General features: G+C 34.1%; 1 long non-coding RNA gene across 1 annotated transcript; it reads left to right on the plus strand.

Annotated features, from left to right (window-relative positions):
* Nucleotides 1-486: 486 nt before the first annotated feature.
* LOC122143628 lies at nt 487-4,435 on the plus strand. The gene is made up of 4 exons (XR_006159289.1): nt 487-549; nt 2,095-2,140; nt 2,260-2,414; nt 4,316-4,435. It is a non-coding gene; the product is annotated as an uncharacterized LOC122143628 (long non-coding RNA).
* The last annotated feature ends 7,978 nt before the right edge of the window (nt 4,436-12,413 follow it).

Consider the following 12,413-nt stretch of genomic DNA (forward strand, 5'->3'; position numbering starts at 1 on the left):
AGCTCTCAGCAGTACTGTATACTGTAGACCGTTTGTTTAGATTTTTCTTGACCTGTGTCTGTATTCAAATAAATCCCAACGATTGGTTTAGTTGGCAGTGCATCACTTGTTTTATTGAGAAACCTCATAGCTCATGCAGTTTAACAGTTTGATTGATGGGTAACTAGTAGGTCCAGATGGAAGCCACTGGCTTTTGTGCATTTTCTGTGCTGATTTAGTAGGAAAAATGCCTTAAATGGAGCTGAGAGTGCCACACTGATCCTACTAGCTGAAAGCATAATCAAATTAGCTGAAATATTTAATAAATGAACGTGTGATGGGGAATGTGTAGAACTATGTGGCATTCAGAAATCTGTGGACGTTTGATTAATGATTTGGTCTGTGTGGATGTTAATACTGGTGTTTCTGATTAATTGATGTGATTTTCTCTCTCAGCCTGGATCGTATGCAGAGATTGTCTGGGGCCGAAGCATCAAACCCCCTCCCACCCTCCAGATGTTCGGCCAGTTCAATTTCCGGCAATGTAGACAGGAGGAAACGGATATCCAGGTTTGGCTTTGCTTTAGACACTTGGCCAGTTCTGCTCAAATGAACACTGAGAATGTTTTCCGAATGAACTAGATCAAAATCGACCCACATTCGTGAGAAACCATGACCGGTGCCAGACTACTTAGATTGGCCTTCTGCGATCTCCGCGTAAAGATGGGAAGCATGTAACGTTTTACCGACCTCTAGTGAGTTTATTCCATTCTGGAAACCTCCAAATATTCAAATATTCAAAAAAATATGTGACTTATTACATGAGTGATTCGTCACAACACAACGTCACAACGTCACAAAGTGACTGGACTTGTGATGTGAAAGCTGCTGTGAAAACCCCCAAATGATGCTTCTCATCTTTTTTATATCCACAGAAGGCTCTTGTGTAAGACAGGATTAATTATATGATGGAGAACGTTCCATTCTGCGCTAATCCTGGGAATGTAGATTGAGTGTTTGTTTAACTTTTTCTTAACCGTCCTTTGACACATTCTGTCTGCTCTGATCTCATAGTTCTGAGGCCAGCAAGCATTTTGTTTAAAGCATTCCACAGTGGACACGCCGATTAAATAAAATGAGAGAGTAAACCAAACAAAGAAGGCTTCATCTTCTACAAAAAAAATAATCTTGCTTGATCTGTGTCATATATTGTGACCCTGGACCAAAAAAACCAAAAATTTAGATTTATAAACCATCTGAAAGTTGAATAAATAAGCGTTCCATTGATGTATGGTTTGTTAGGATCAGACAATATTTGGCCGAGATACAACTATTTGAAAATCTGGAATCTGAGGGTGTGAAAAAATCAAAACACTGAGAAAATCGCCTTTGAAGTTGAAATAAGTTGTCCAAACATATTCTTAGCTATGCATATTACTAATCAAAAATTAAGTTTTGATATATTTACAGTAGGAAATTTACAAAGTATCTTCAAGGAACATGATCTTTACTTAATATAAAATCTATAATTTTGACCCCATACAGTGTTTTTTTTTGCTATTGCTCAAAATACACCCCCAGAGACTTAAGACTGATGCTTTTGTGCTCCAGGGTCACATCCATATCCGTTGCATGTACCAACGCAATACTTTAAGATTAAAATGCTTTTACTAATTAGTGGTCATAATGATTTGTACACAACCCTATGTAATGTTCTAGTGACCAAGCATAACTATTTACAAATATTAATGATAAAAAAACTATTTACAAAATATAATGATTAACTACATACTATTAGTTTTTTGTTCATATTTTGAATTTATTCATTATTCTGAATATTTTATATTTTCAGTTTTTATTTAAATTTTAGTTTGTTTTATTCAATTTGTTATGCTCTTTTTTATTAATTAAAATATTTAATTTTATTTTTAATATTATTTACAATTACAACACTGGATTTTACCTTTAGAGGTACAACAGTTTGTTATTGGGTCATCCCGGAAAGTTTACTCTGAAGGTCTGTAACAGTGTTAAAGGTACACAACAGCATAGCCTCACAGTTTAAAAGCATGTAATTATTCTTCTAAACTTTATAGTTTCTTTTCCCCATATCAGATGTGACGATAGGGGCGTTCATGGCTGACAGTGTGGTTCTGTTAAGGTAAGCTGTGCACTTCTGATCCAGCACAAGCTTGTATTTACATCATTTCCTAGTTAGTGTTCTCTGATAATCATCCATTCAGATGTAGCTTTGAACTTATTTGCTGTTGCTTGTGACAGATCCAGGCCGGTGATCTCTGTGGACGTCTCCATCTTCTTGCCCGTGTCGATTAACATCACAGTACCGCAGTGTCACGAGGGCCCTCAGCATCTCAACTGCTTCAACGTCACCATCTGCATGAGCTTTCGAGGAAAACATGTACCCGGCCACATAGGTGAGCAACCGTGGAATTATTATTATTATTTTTGGGGCTTTTTTATTTTATTTTATTTTATATTTTATTATTTTATTTTGATGTTTAATTTAATTATGTTTTAATTTTTTTATTGTTTTATTTTTATTGTATTTTGTATTTTTTATTATTTATTTTTATTATTTAATATTTTTATTGTTTGATATTTTATTTTTAATTAGTTTTAAATGTAATTAAATTTTTTATAAAATTAAAAAAAAAAATTAATAGCATTTTTTTATTTGTTGTTCATTGTTACACATTCAACAACACTATATGTGTAATCAACAGATGTCTGCATACACACTAAACCCATAACTAGATAGTCTTGATAACTCTTGTTTTTAACTGAACCGCTGTCTTTTCGCTCTCATGAGCCGTGGTGCAAACAGCCCTGAACTGGAGGTCAGTGCATGCTGTGCTGACCTTTATTTCAGTCTATCAACACACAGACAGGCCTAGAATAGACTATTTTGGAATATCATCAAATGTTAGATATAAAAACAGCAATGCACTATGGGATTCAATGCGAATGACCACTTGCTTAACTTTTGGGTGTGGCCATTGCTCGATGATTGGGTGTGGCCTTATGGGAGATGGAGTAAATAAAGGGGGTGTTACATAATGGAAGGGTTTCTGGGAAGTACAGAGCACTAGTGTTACTCCACTTGGCACCCATATTGGAAAGTACTGCAGCACCTTGTGTCTGGGTGACGCCCTGGTTCTGTAGGCTGTAGTGAGCTCATGGTGCCCTCACAGCTGGGTGTATTAAGACAACAACCCCTGCATTGGTCCAGGAGCCCGTTCATTAGAGTGACGCCCTGTGAGAGCAGCAGGGTAATAATAGCTCTTACTCAGCGTCAGGATCGGAGCAATGGTCCCGCAATTACACATTTGACCTCGTCTGGGTGAATTTCACAAAAACTGTCAAGAAATTCATCAAGTTGTGGAAAGAAAGCAGCTCTTTCTGGGGCCGCGTCCAAGAGCTCTGTGTTTTTGATCAAATCCTGTTTTTTGGAAAAGCTTGTAGGTGTAGATGGATGAATCTCACCAAAGAGATGTCTGGATCATATTTCATCCCAAAACTAAAAGAACAAAAAGTAATTATATTTTGCATAAAGAACTTGAAACATTTACAAGATTTTTATTTGTCACATATGCAGTTATATATAGAATTGCAAGTACATATTTTATCGTTTTCATGACAATTCAACACATTTTCAACCATTAGTAATGAGAATTAAATTTTAACTGCATTACAGTAATGTGCAATATGGCTAATTTTAATTACTTATTTATTTTATTTTAATAAAATTCACATAATATACAATTTATTCTTTTACTTAAAATTAAAAACTATAATAAATAAATCATTGACATTTTATTTTTCATTCATTCATTCAATTGTATTTTTTATTTTTTATTTTTATTATTCATTTATTCATTCGTGACCCACACAATTCTTTCTAAGATTCATCAGTACATTTTGTGTTTTATTTTATTTTATTATATATAATTTATTTATTTATTTATTACATTTTGGGATGAAATATGACCCACACATTTCTTAATGAGATTCATCAGGACATTTTGAACCATGTTTTTCCTACATACCATTGCCATTTCTCAAACTTCCAGAAATTAATCACAAACATTTAACTCTTGGACGTGGCCCCAGAAATGTTCTTGTACTGTTTTTTCTCTCGTTTCCACGACATGACAGTGGGAACTTGACATCTTACTTGACTTTATTTTTAAATACCTAAAATTGCCCTGGAATGCTTCTGATAGTGATAGTTTTGAAACAGGCCGTGTTTGAGAGATGTTTACACACTGTTGTCTTACTGAAATCTTGGGGGGGTGGTGTCCATTTTTCTCCTCAGAGTTGCTGTACAATCTAACTGCAGATTCAGATAAGAGACACAAAGGTCTGCCGCCCGCGGGTGTATTTTGGAAATGGTGGGAGCAGACAGTTTGCTGTAATCAGCGTTTCAGCCTGGAGACGATCACCGACAGCAGTGCCATCACTACACGTCCTTTGTGAGGGTGAGTTTTCTCTGATATTCCAGAACTTCATGCTCCCAAGGTTCAGGCTTCTGGGATTTGATAAACTCAACAAGAAATCAAACTTTATTCTGTTTACTTCCGTCATACATGTTCCTCGTCTTATTGTGCATCATTCACTCATGCATGTTATCCCAAAGAATAAATCTTTCATCAAACACGGCCCTGCATCTTATTTGCTGAATGAAATGCAATACTTGTTTTTGTTTCTAATTTTGAGATGCTAATTACAAAAATAGTGCTCTTGTAGTGCTTTCGACAACCATTTGTAAGGTGAAGAAGTCTTGTATTATCTCTTAATCACAGAAAAACTGACACAGAGACATGATTCCTGTCTTTCCTCAGTGCCAGTTTGTTCAATTCTCAGCTCATTTTCACATCTGTGAATGATTCTGAAGACATTATTTTATGCATAATCCCATTTTTCACTTTTTTTCACTCTTTTGCAGATTGCATTTTAAATGACACATTTTTAATGTTGTAACATTTGACTGCTTTTGTTATTTCGATAAGTGCATCATAGCTGATACATATATATAATTTGAAAAATCATAATTATAATTTATAAATATCTAATTTGTAAAATATAAGTGATGGTATATGTTTTTAATTCAGCATCATTGAATTAGATAATATTAAAAAAAAATTCTGCAAATCAGCTGATTTTTTTTTCAGGATGCAGGGCTGTATAATCATTTAGATGTTTCATTGATTTTTAAGCCACAATTTTAAGTTATGCAGCCTTCCTAGAATCTAACTAATAGTTAAGTCTTTAAAAAAATAAGAGATTAATTTTAAAGTAGTTTTTTTTTATTCATTCATTAATTTTTCAGATTAATGTTAATGTAGAAAAAATTGTCATGTAATACCCACTTTATATATATATATATATATATATATATATGCAGTAATTCATTTTTATTTTATTTTATTTATATTTTATTTTATATATCATAAATTTTTTCCAGATTAATGCTATGATGTGGAAAAATTTGGCACATAACACCGACTTATAAAAATACTTTCAATTCCTGATATAATTAAATACTTTGTTTCTCAAATATAATGCCGTTCTATATGGAAATATGTCATATTATGAAAGTAAATGGGTTGTGAATGCCATTTCATGTTGATTTAAACGTGGCCCGTAGTCATAGAGGTCTCAGTCTGGATGTATCAGCACCACAGATTCATGCTGGTCCATGTGATGTTGTTTGCACTTGTCCTCTACTGACCCCGCTGTCTTTTCTCTCCCATGACCTGTGCTGCAAACAGCCCTGCGCTGGAGGTCAAGCATACCTTTATTGCTGAACTTTATTTTACTCCATCAACATGCACCAAATAAGTCCATGTGAATTCTTCTGTAATTTCTTGAAGCAGTAGTCTTTATGTGTTGCTGGTTGGAGAATGACTCTTGTGCTGTGCTGTATACTGAAGCCATACGATAGAGTTGAACTACCAAACTGTGTTGCTATTTACTGCAGTCTTGCCCTCAAAGGACGTCAGACATATCCATGTGTTTGGTGCCGAGGTTAAATCATGTAAAGTCATGTGGGAGCTCAAAAGAGGATTTCGCTAAGTGACCTATAATAAAGTCTTGCTATCAAAATGAAACACCCACCATCAGGTGACAAACAACTACCTTTGAAATGCGGGGCTCTTAATGAGAGACCTTGTTTCACGACTCTGTCGAGAGACAGTCGTCATTGTGGCCGCACAGTTGGGCTCTTGTTGTCTGTCTTCTGGTAATAGGCTGCTATTCCTGCATTCGGTCACAGCGGCAGTATCCTCAGGGCAACGTGGAGCTTGAGATCTTACAAGGAGGCCCACACAGAGCCTGTAAATTTCACTGGCGCTGCTTTACGAGCCTCTGCAGGCCACTTCTCCATAGGGGAGCTTCTTACAGGAAGGGTACGCCCCATATCATGCTCCTGTTTCTGCTTTATATGGAACAGCGCATGATACAAATATGCATTAACCAGCAACATACAACCAGTGACAATACAGTGCCGGTTGCTGACCTACACTTCTTGCTTTACTCAAGTACATTCACAAATGGTTTCCTTTTGCGGCTTTAAGACTGATGAGGGTCATTCCACAAAACGGTGTGTGGCCTTTTGTGTTCCTTCATCAACATATGCGTAAAAATTACTTTAAACTGAATGGCTAACACTTTTACTATGCTATTTTGAAGTGAAACGACATACTACATACTGTGTTTAATTAAAATGTATATATCACAGAGACAGACACAGAGATGAAATAGTGCAGTAAGACCACATTTATTTGAATGAAATTATAGATAATAATGAATTATATAATTATCTGTGCATCTCTCACTACAAACAATGAAGCTGTTTAGTTATTTCAAAAACAGTGATTTTACCACCTTGTTGCTTAGGAATATTATGTTGCGATCCATTATCTATGCCTGTTTATTAATAAAAGTCACAGGGCAGCGCTGACAATAAGTTTCTGTGTGTACGCAGCATGATCTCCGATCTCTCTTTCTCTCACTATGTTTATGTGCGAGTGATGTGTGTGTTTGTTTGTGTGTGTTTGTGTGTGTGCATGCATCAATTAAAGCAAACCATTTATATAGAACGGTGATTAAACTGACTTGGAACTACCTGTGCATTAAACGTTTTTAATGCATACCTACCAGCCAATCAAAGTCGAGTATTCAGACAGACCATGGTGTGTGTATATATATATATATATATATATATATATATAATATATATACTATATATCACCATTTCTATTTCTTTCTTTCTTCTTTTCTTTCTTTCTTTTCTTTCTTTCTTTTTCTTTCTTTCATATCTATCCATCTGTGTGTGTTTGTGTGTGTGTATGTATGTATATATATGTGTGTATATATATGTGTACCATACCATATATATTAATTAATTATTTTTTTTTTATATATATTTTTTTCTTTATTTATGAATACCATATTCATGGAACATATACTTTGTTTTTAAACATTTTTAAAAACATTTTAAAGAATTATATTTATATATGTGTTAATTTTTTTTTTTTATTATTTTTATTATAATTTTAAATTACTTTTTTTTTAGCACTATGTCATATTTTTTTAGGTTTGTCAGCAGGGGACAGTTTTCTAAGAAGTGTGTAGTGTCATGACCTTTTTCAATTAAAAAAGTCACCTTTTTTGTACAATGACCCTTAATGTCCTGCTCTAACTTTAAAGATCAGTGAATGTATCTGTGCTGTAGTGAAGTGGAGACGTAATGCATCTTAATATTTCATCTTGTTTGTAGGCAATGCTGAATGCTGTCCACATCTGTCATTGTGTGTGTACATTTGATCAAACACCCTACAGTCTCTTTCTCAGGCCCTAAATAATCAGAGTGCTGCTTGTTTATTGCATCTTTTTCACTTGTGGTCTAATGAGTCAGCATAGTTTATTTGACATTTAAGTGTTTTGAAGCAGCTGTGTTGGACCAGGGAACCACAAATACAGGTATATTTGTTTTAATGGCTAGTTAATGTGTGATATTTTGAACTTAATGTTGTCAAAAGGTTGTCCTCGTGTTCTGGGTGGGCAGGCGGATCTCACTGGGTGATCCTTAATGGATCAAGCAGCATAAACAGCCTTCGTCTAAAGTAAGGACACTCATTTATCTGGAAGGCCACACTGGTCTCGGTAGATTTGATATGAATCCTGTCTGTCAGTGGAGGAACTGCTGTGCCTTGCTTAAATTACAGTCTGAATGTCCCACAAAGAAAGGTTTACAAGTGTTTCCATCCAGGTTGAGTCTTTATTAGCTCCATGTGGAGAAAACAGCTGTCTTATCTGTTATCGACAAATTTTTTAGCGGTGCTTTGGTGTGTATCTCATCCCACAAAACTTTGGACAGATCTCTCACGTTTTATTCAGAACATGTAAATCTAACCCGATATTGAATTTGCACTGCTAATTTTAAAATGCATTAAATTATACTCCAACGTGCACAGTATGCAAAGCAATGGTATAATCATAGCAAACACTTTCAGCATAGTCTGAAGTTAATTGACCTTGTTAGTGCAGCTTTGAATTAACATGTCAGTCATATGGAAGTGAGATGTACTTTTATTGCATGGTATTCTTTGTGCGTTTGTGAGAAGTGTTTGCATTAGCAGGGCTGTTCTGTTTAAAGTTTGTGTAAGAAAAGTATCTGTGCCTGTGACAGGTTTTAAGATTGTTTAAACTGATCATGCCAGGCATGGCTTTACTGTGGTTTTGTTCTGAATATTGTCAGGACGTTTTTGTATGCACTGAGCGGTGTAGCAGCTCATAGTTACACTAGCATTTACCTTTGTGGTCTATAAGTTTATTTTTAAAGGCTTAAGAAAAAATTATCTTTCTCTCACCAAGGCTGCAGTTCTTTGATAAAAAATTCTGTAAATACAGTAATATTATGAAGTATTATTATAATTTAAAATAAAATGTAAAAATGTAATTTATTCCAAGCTGATTTCCAGCATCATTGTTCCAGTCTGTAGTGTCACATGATCCTTCGGAAATCATACTAATATGCTGATTTGTTGCATTATTATTATTATTATTATTATTATTATTATTATTATTATTATTATTATTATTATTATTATTATTATTATTATGAATGTTGAAAACAGTCGTGCTGCTTCATATTTTTGTGGAAAATCATAATTTTTTAATCAGAAAATAGACATCATTTATTTATTTGAAATAGAAAACTTTTTAGACATTTTAAATGTCTTTACTGTCACTTTTGATCAGTCTATTTTGAATAAAAGTATTAATTTCCTAAAAATAAATTAAATAAATCTTGCTGACCAAGAGCAAACTTTTCAATGGTATTTTATGTACAACTAACTTGCTGACTTGATTAGTGAATTACTATAGTGTACTGTTGTGTCATTGCTTGTTAGATGCTTTTCTATAAATAGTCAAAATCCAAAATTATGTGGATAAAAATCTACAGATTCACAATGAATAATGCTTAAAATATGAATGGTTGTTTCCACCTCTGACAATTCAGACTGCAAGGAATAAAAGTTGTGAGATAAGAATTAAACTTAGAATTGCAAGATCTCACATTTTCTCACAAAAGTCATTATCATTATTTATTTATTCATTTATTTTTATTTTTTAAAAAGTAAGAATTAAAACTTAAAATTGCAAGATCTCACATTTTCTCACAATTCTGAGACGAAAACTCCAAATGGTGAGATATAATCTGAACTGTGACATCATGCAAATACCCAAAATTCAGTCTTGTTCCAAAATTGCAAACGGCAGAAACAGGCTTCCAATACGAATTCCCACACCAGCTAGTTATAAAGTGTAAGCTTTGTATCAGTTTGTCAAACAACACTCAAATATGTTCCAAAACATGAGTGTGTTTGTTCAGTCGGCGAGCTCAAAGCGGCTCAAGTCCCCCGTCATCAAGCGTGATTTGGCTGCAGTCCCGAGGGCCAGTCTGCACAGCTATCCTCTCATTTATCCGGGTGTTAGCATCCCCCACATCAAGCCAGGACCCCCACTCACTAGCTGAGGTATGCTAATGGAAACCAGCTGGCTCTCCACTGCTTCTCCAGAGGGAACCTTCACAGCGGTCCTGGAGCTGCTGTTGTGTCAACTGGAGCTCTTTCTCTGGCCCCCCGGTGACATTGAGCTGAACACGTTCAGACTCACTATACTTCACTATATTTAGTCACGCAGACATTTCAGGAGAACATTTGGACGGACCTTTGTCTTGATTTAGGAGAGATCTGCATAGACTTTTATTTTCTTAACCTTGGTTTCTGAATAAAGTAAATACCTGTTGATTTAGGGCTAGCTGAGGCCAATGAATGTGATATTTCTATTGCCAAATATTATTTTTTTTTTTCTGTTTACTTTCTTTCATGAAATAGACCTTGAAATGGGATTTGGCATTTGACTGACTTTAAAATCTTTGTTGAAGTCTTATTGGTCATCACATGACCGGGCCGTTTGGATTAGTTTGCGTGAATATTTCTGACAGCGGTATTAAGTGTGCAATCACAGTTCGTTCTGCTTTTATGTGCTAGTTGGGGGTGAATATCAGAAATATTTGAGTATGTTCTTTGAATATTATTTGAACAGTTTCTTATTTAGCATAACTACTTTACTTCCAATAATAATATTTGCAGTAAAACAAAGTCTGTTAAGAAAGTGTAAAATAGTTTTTAAATACTTTATTAATATATTTTTGTATATATTTATACTGCATACACACACACACACACACACACACACACATATATATATATATATATATATATATAAATTATATATATATATATATATATAACAAATATATGCATAATATAACAAAATATATTATTAAAACATTTAAAATCTATTTTAAATATTAATGTTTGCAATAGAACAGTGTATAAAAGTAGACTGGCTTAAAGAAATTTGTATTGAAAATGAATTGTATCAGTCTATAGACCAACTAAGACTAGCTTCATAGTGGCCAAGTAGATATCTGTCGAACTCTACAATAGAGTTGTGTTTATCATTATTATGTTTTATCCCCAAAAAGACACAGTCAGTGAGACGGCCTGCAGCACTTCCTGTTTAGGGAGGTTCATTGCATCACAATCCAGAATTAGATGTGATGTGATTAAAACAGATGTGATTTAATCAGATGATGTTACGTACATTTAATCGAACATATTCTGCTTTTCCAGAGCCCTTCCTGTGCACACTGAGGTTAGAAAACTTTGTAAAACCCCTGCATCTTGCCAAAAGAAACAAGCATCTACAAGAGCTTCTCAAAATCTAGTAAATAGTCTAGTTATAATTTTCTCCCTTTGGAATTGGAGCATTACGTAATGGATTCTTGTTGATCATTTTAAACATGTTTCTATTGGCACGGGTTATGGAATATCATACCAGACTGCCAGATGTTCGTTCTTTGGCTATTTTTAGCTAGATAAACTGCATATGTGGTACACTAGCACCTGAGAGGTAAACGTTTTTTCAGTGTTTTCTGATCATGATGGATGTCGGAGTTTGTGGATGATGTTGTCAGGAAAAACTTTTATAGTTGAATGGAAGATTCAGTTTGATTGCCACCCTCATGCTAACCATTCACTTCATCATCTCATGTGATTCCAGTTTTTTTTTTAATGTGTTTTCTTCTTGGGACTCCATGCATGATGGGTCGAAAAACTGCATGGGTGGATTTTCCATGTTGCATGTACAGGGTTGAGTGTTGAAGCGAGTCAGTCCAGGTTTAAATGTCCAAGCTGAAGGATGAGGCAGAAGAGGCTTCAACAATCAAATGAGCAGAAACCAGATGCAAGGGATAAATCTATTTCCTGTTTCCTGTAGTAGAAAGGAAATATCAGAGAGCGTTTTCTGGATGGTTCGAGTAGATGTGGGTCACCCTGAATCCCAGAGCAATAAATGGGCCTGAATGCCTACACAGAAAACATTGTACAGCTTTATAAATAGTATTTTGTGTGAATGTACTATATGATATATTATATTATGTATTTTAATATTTAAATTGTTTTATAATATATATATAATATAAAATAAAAATATATTTAGGAATAATTTTAAAACTAGTTTAAACACTAGAATTATTAATTAATTATTTATTAATTTTATAATATACATAATGTAAAATAAAAATACAATAATGCAAGAATATTAAAAAATATAAATAAAAACACAAAAATATTAGTGTCATTTTTGATCAATTTAATGCATCTTTGCAGAATAAAAGTTTTAAAAATGTATGAAAGATAGTGTAAGTAGTCTATATTTTCATTTATTCAGTTATTTACAGTAAAACATTTCCCTATACTCGTTCAGTCTCGATTTATTTGTCTAAGATACATTTGATTCTGCCTTATTTTGGCCTAAATTAGGCATTTAAGAAGGCA

This window comes from Cyprinus carpio, unplaced genomic scaffold (assembly GCF_018340385.1).
Source record: "Cyprinus carpio isolate SPL01 unplaced genomic scaffold, ASM1834038v1 S000006470, whole genome shotgun sequence".
NCBI lineage: Eukaryota > Metazoa > Chordata > Actinopteri > Cypriniformes > Cyprinidae > Cyprinus > Cyprinus carpio.